At 44.4% G+C, this 6,000-nt stretch overlaps 1 protein-coding gene across 1 annotated transcript in view; it reads right to left on the bottom strand.

The window, feature by feature from the left end:
- KIAA1217 (KIAA1217 ortholog) overlaps positions 1-4,914 on the bottom strand; it is a 351,226-nt gene extending 346,312 nt beyond the window's left edge. The window contains exon 1 of the mRNA XM_071560130.1: positions 4,812-4,914. The gene's annotated coding sequence lies outside the window, so the exon portion shown is untranslated. The remainder of the gene's footprint in view (positions 1-4,811) is intronic.
- Between the last annotated feature and the right edge of the window lie 1,086 nt (positions 4,915-6,000).

Raw genomic sequence — 6,000 nt, forward strand, 5'->3', positions numbered from 1 at the left:
ACTGACATGATTAAGTTGCATTCTCCCAAAGTCAAGGGGTCCTTCAGTCAGCATTGCAAGAAGGGCTTACTTCTCCATCCTTGTAAAGGAAATGAGGATTTCAATGTTTCTAGTGTTCATGCTCCTTTGGGATAGAGATCACAAGAAAATTGAAAGAAAGGGAAACACTAGATAGGCAAGATAAAAATACCAGATTTAGTGAGTTTGAGAAGCATAAAGTTGTATATACCATCTTGGCAACAAGCAAATGCCAGAAGTTTTTTTGTTGTGGTGATTTTAATTTGGTTTAAGTCGTGTCCTTCATCAAATACTCATGCCCTCTTACAAAGTTCTTAAAGACTCCTCTAAAACTCCACTCTTAACCAAACTCCTACCAAATTCCACAAAGGCATCACTTCATGTCTTACCATGCTCAAAGAAGGGACATAGCAAACTAAGTTTCCACTGCATAAGATCTACAAACTGATTTTAGAAAAAATGCAAACCAATCCAAACCAACACCCATATGCATACAAATTGTACTTTAGAAGGGGGCAGTTTGGTTCCTAAAGTAAAGATGCACGATGCTACAGGAGGAAGGAAGAGGTACAAGGAAAGAAACAAAATGGTAACACATAGAAATGCTATGCTGTTCTAAGAAAATACAGAGTCCACAAGATTTTACAGACTAGCCATTAAATTGCACAAACTCAAACACTGTAGCAAGTGATTTGGAGATACTCCAGTTGGTCAGGGTTTCCTGAGAGGTTTTCAGTGGGGAACTGCAGAAGGGTTTAGTTCTCTTCTGCCATACAAAGAAAATGGAGGAAAAGGGATAACAAGCAATCATTTTAATATCCCTTTAATAAATAAATTTTTAAAATAAAAGGATAAAGAAACTCCCCACCAACATTTACTATCAAGACATACTTGTGGGGGAATCACTGCACTGTCCCAATCCATTCTGTCCCCACCACACAACCTATTTCTTCTTTTGGGATTACCCACCACCCTGGCACAAATAATGTTGTTACCCCAAGATCTGACAGTATACCTCAATGTTAGCAACAAATACCTCAATATTTTCCTTTTTCTGTATACATGTTTAGAGTTATTTAATTTCATGCTGGCTTGGAAAACTACCATTCTATTATTTAATGAATTCTGAAGCATTCAAGAATATAGCCAATTCCAATTTGCATTGGATGAAAAATGGAAGAAACACTATCGTTCAGCTGTGCTGAGGGAAAAAAAAATTACAGAATCAATCTTGTGTATATAAACTATATACAAGTTTTTAGTGAATCCAAATCTACAAATACAAACCTACAAGGACTTACAGATAAACATAATATCAGGTGTTATGGGCATGTCTTCACTGGGTCAACACAAAGGACCACACCTTATTCAGTCAGAAGGATTGAGGTGTTTGATATTACAGAAGAATATCCCTTTGCACCATAGCACAACACATTTAAGGAGAAGCATAATTGTTTTTCCAGAATTAAACAATCAGTGATGCCCAGCTGGAACACACTGTATTGGAAGAGGCCCAAAAGCTCAAGTAATTGCAATGGACTGGAAGAACCTTCACCCCCAGGTCAGCAATTTACATTCCAGCCAGGCTATTTATGAGAGAGAGCAGTTACCACCAACCACTCTTTGAACACTCAAGGTGCCATTTTTGGTACCGTTGCTGAGGTGTAAACACACACAGATACCATGACAAACCAGTCACATGAACTGTTTCAGCAGAAGAGTCCAAGACTGAGGTAATGGACAAAATTAATTAGTTACTACAAGCTGACAAAGCTGGGTCTGCAATACAATTCCTCTCTGTAGGCTTCAGCTTCTGCCCACTGCCAAGTGTCAAATACAGAACAGACATAAGGAATAGTAAGTAAAAAATATCTTTCATCCTCCATGAGATTGTACACTCATTACATTTTGATGTAAGTGATGAGTCAAATAGAAAAGAAAGTCCATATTTTTCCTCTTTCCCTGCCAGCTAACATTAGTTCCACCCCACTTTCCCAGTTATTTCTTTAGTACCCTCCCTCTCTGCTTGCTTTGTGTCCTCTGCTTCTTGCTCCAGTGCGTTGCTCCTTTTCTTAGTCCTATATTTGTCAGTCTACCTTCTCCTCACTGCTTTCTTCACTGCTTCTAACTTAACTTCCAATAGCCCTCTGCAAACACTGACTAAACAACATAAAAATTGTAAAAGGACCAAGTTTTGTCTTTACAACTTCTGTATCTATAAAGCAACCTTTAAGTACCCAGATTCCCAGTACACACATAAATTTTTCTGTATATTTGAAAAAATCCCAAGTGAAATAGGGATGTAATAGAACACTTAAAAAAATCAGCCATGGCTGAGAGTTAGAACAGAAACTAGAAGCAAGCATCCTCATTTTCAACTCTCAGTGAAAGACAAGCTTCAAAATCATTAACTGTCTCCGTCTGCTTACAGCAAGAGGTCACAGCAAATGTCAAACACAAGAGAGCCGTTCAATTAAGGGTAACCTTACAAAATCCAAACTGTTACAAACAGCAGCCTAGACGTCATCCTTGCCCCAACAAAACCAATGTCTGGACAGCCCCTATTACACAAGATTCCACAATAAGGAGCTGCCAAGCTTTAACCTTGAATGAGGAGAAATAAATGTATTCTTGAATGAGGAGAAATAAATGTATTCTCTCAAGAAACAAGTCTGCCGTATCAGAGCATAGGCTTCCTTATGAATATGTCACAAAAAAAAAGAAGTCAGGCTAACTTTTCCCACCTCTTCCGATAGCCTAAACCAAAAGCAACACATATGGAGTATGAGCACAGTAATTTATCACAAAGCAATAAACAGGAGATGGCTACTTCAAACACCAAAAGTAGGCAGACAGCAACGTAGCTATTCAGAACATCTACCTGTTATAAAAAGAGCACAAAACAAACCAGTCAAACAAACACAAAAAGGAACCAACAAAACCAATGATGAATAGGAATACAAAGGCAATGACTTCTTTTGGAGAGGGCAAGAAGGGATGGGCACATTATTCCAATAAGTTTCATTGCTGTAGGTTGAAGTCTTTAGAAAACATAATCTGAATTACAGCAAATTGTCAAAACAGTTTTAGAGTAATTCATCTGCCATACAGGGAAAAGTGTACAGTTCTAGACACAGAAGCATTAAAAATATTCAATACTAAACCTCCTCCTCTAATTTTGCAATGGTCTGAGGACAAAAGTTCTCTAAAACCCACAATCCTGAACTATACCATTATATAAAATGTTTGGGCCTATGCATATCAGTCAGATATGCACACACGGCACGAAATCAGAGTGAGTTTCTGGCCACAGAAAGAGTTGTCCACTATCAACACGGTACCCTGGATGCTGTACATACAAGACCAGCATCTTGAGAGGCTGGTGCACAGAAATTCCTGCATCTGGTAGTTTGGGTGTTATCAAAGGAATTCGAGATTAGTTTTTGTTTGGTAAACACAGAATTAAGAAAAAACAAGAGTTGTTATATTTAGTCAGAGATCTGTCATTGTATGAAAACGTCATTCTTAGAGAGCTAAAGGATACAGATTTCTATTCACTGCAGTTCACAAGGTCAGAAGAAAAAAAAATAAAGGATAAGGTTTTGATATCCATCTCTAATATGCAGAAAGCCAGTTACCAGAAGTCTAAAAGTTTACATCCTAATGTTTCATATTATGCAATATTTTGTCTAATAGTCTAACTGTGCTTTCACAGTAGGCAAAAGCTACTGTCCAGGCAGCATTCCTGAGCAGCCAGAGACACGCAATCAGCTGGTGATTCCCTGGGCAGTATGCAATGCTCATCTGCAGAGCTTCAAACAAATATTTTGAAGGTATTAAGACAGAGAAAGAACAAGAAATAAAAGCAAATTAATAATGACTGGTTTTAAACAGCAGCACAGATATGTAGCACTAAACATGACATTTAAATATTCTAAGAAAATGACATCACCACCCTGGCCAGTACTATATGCAGGGGGCTGAACTTTGCCAAACACCGACAAGCCAAATCCTGCTATTCTTGAAGCTAACAGTAGTTTTTCATAAACTCCAGAAGCGTCAGAAAAAGTTGGCTGTCAGCTGTCAGCAGATCATACCTCAGGGCACACACATGGGCAAATACACACGCAAAACACCCCACTGAGCACCTTCTATCCTCACACGGTCCCTGCGAGCAGAGCCTACGGTTGTGGACCCCTCACTTCGAGTGTTTGGGAAGCTGCGCTTTCTTCCTCACGGCTCAATGGAACAGCTTCTGACTCAAAGTGCACATTCTTAAAGGCTTCGGGTTGGGGTTTTTCCTCCAAAAATTACGCTAATTCTGTTGTGGAAAGCTTCTGGCTACAGTCGATGTATGCAATACACACTCACTCATCATGTTCATTGGAGAAAAAACAATTTATGTGGTACTCATGCTTACCATGAGTAACTTCTAAGTTTGACATATTCCTAAGTTTACTCACAAGCAGAAGGCTCGCGGGCACAGGCACAGCCAGACCGGCCGGAGGATGCGGCGCTACCGACCCGCTCGGGCCGCCGCCGAAGCCCCCTGGTGTGCGGGCAGTGCTCAGAGTCCGGCGCGCTCCGCCGAGGCTGCCGGTGCCTCCCCGGCGCCGGGAACCCGCTCCGTTCCCCGGGCACCACCCGTACCGCTCCCCGCCCTGCCCTTCGCCTCCCCGAGTTGCTGCCGGGGGCAGCGCCGACCCCCGCCCCGCTCAGCCCCACCTGCCCGAGGCGCGGCCGCCGCAAGGTCACCCCCTCCCTCAGAAAAGCGAACTTTGGGAGCCACTCACTTCGGCGGAGCGTCGGGATGCCACCGCCGCGGAGGGCCGGGGGGCGGTGCGGAGTCTCCGCCGCCTGCAGCGCGCAGGACGGGCTGCGCGCTTCCTCCTCCTCCGCTGCCTCCTCCCTCTCCCCGACGACTTTCAGTTCACCTGCAGGCAGCCCGGCTGCAGCGGGGCGGGCGGCTCCGCAGCTTTCCGCGGGACCGCAGTCACTGCGGCAGCGCCCTCCCCGCACCGCGGGGGAAGCCGGGCCGGGCCGCGCCGCGCAGCGCCCGCTCGTCCCTCCGCGGGCCGGGGCGATTCCTGCTCAGGGGGCGCCCGCAGCCCCTGGGAGGAAGACGGGAACTGTGGACCTACAGCGGTCGTCCCACGTCCCTCCGCGAGTGCGAAAGCAACGCAGCCCCACTGCGCGCAACCCCCACCCCGAGCTGCCTGCCCCGAGCTGCTTGCCTGCAGCTGCAGGGTAGCGATTGCCCCCGTGCTGTCAATCACCTCCCCGGTGAGGGACTATAAATATTTATTAAGCATCCTAATAGCTGCATCTAGCTAAGCGGAGCACTTTACTCGTGTCGCTCCTGTGATTCAAAGCCCCCCCAAACCAGTCCTACACGGGTATAATAAACTCGCTCATGCACTGGCCCGGTAGATTCTGCACCGACGACGGGCCCTCCTGCCACAGCCAGGTGGAGAGATTTGCCAGAAGGGCACCAGCATGTGCACCGGCACCCGAAACCACCTTCTCTCCTTTTTAAAGACAGATGAATGTTTGCTGGCTTGAGTGGTTTCCATCAGAATGTATCCATCGGCAGCGAGGCGACCGTCTCCTTCCGTGGGAACATCACATTAGCAGTTCTATTCAGGCAAACTGCGCTTTTACGCTCTAATCGAGCTGAGAGAGATATCTTAAGCAAAAATCTGAATGCATAGGGAGTCTGAAAATAAGAAGCTAATCTTGGATGTAAACTGACAGAAAAGGGGAATAAGAAGCAATGGGCTATTTACAATTGCATGCGTGTTTAAAGAAAAAACAAACCAGGGTCTCTCAAGATAGGAAAAAATGCATATGAAGGAAATATACTAAATTAATACATTTTGTTTGGATGATTTTGCTTTTCCCCCTTACAAAAATTATTCTTGTTGCTGGGTGACATATAACCAGACTGGTAGGAGTTCCCCAAGGCTGCAGTATCTCCTGGAA

Source organism: Pithys albifrons, chromosome 7 (assembly GCF_047495875.1).
Source record: "Pithys albifrons albifrons isolate INPA30051 chromosome 7, PitAlb_v1, whole genome shotgun sequence".
In the NCBI taxonomy this organism is placed as follows: domain Eukaryota; kingdom Metazoa; phylum Chordata; class Aves; order Passeriformes; family Thamnophilidae; genus Pithys; species Pithys albifrons.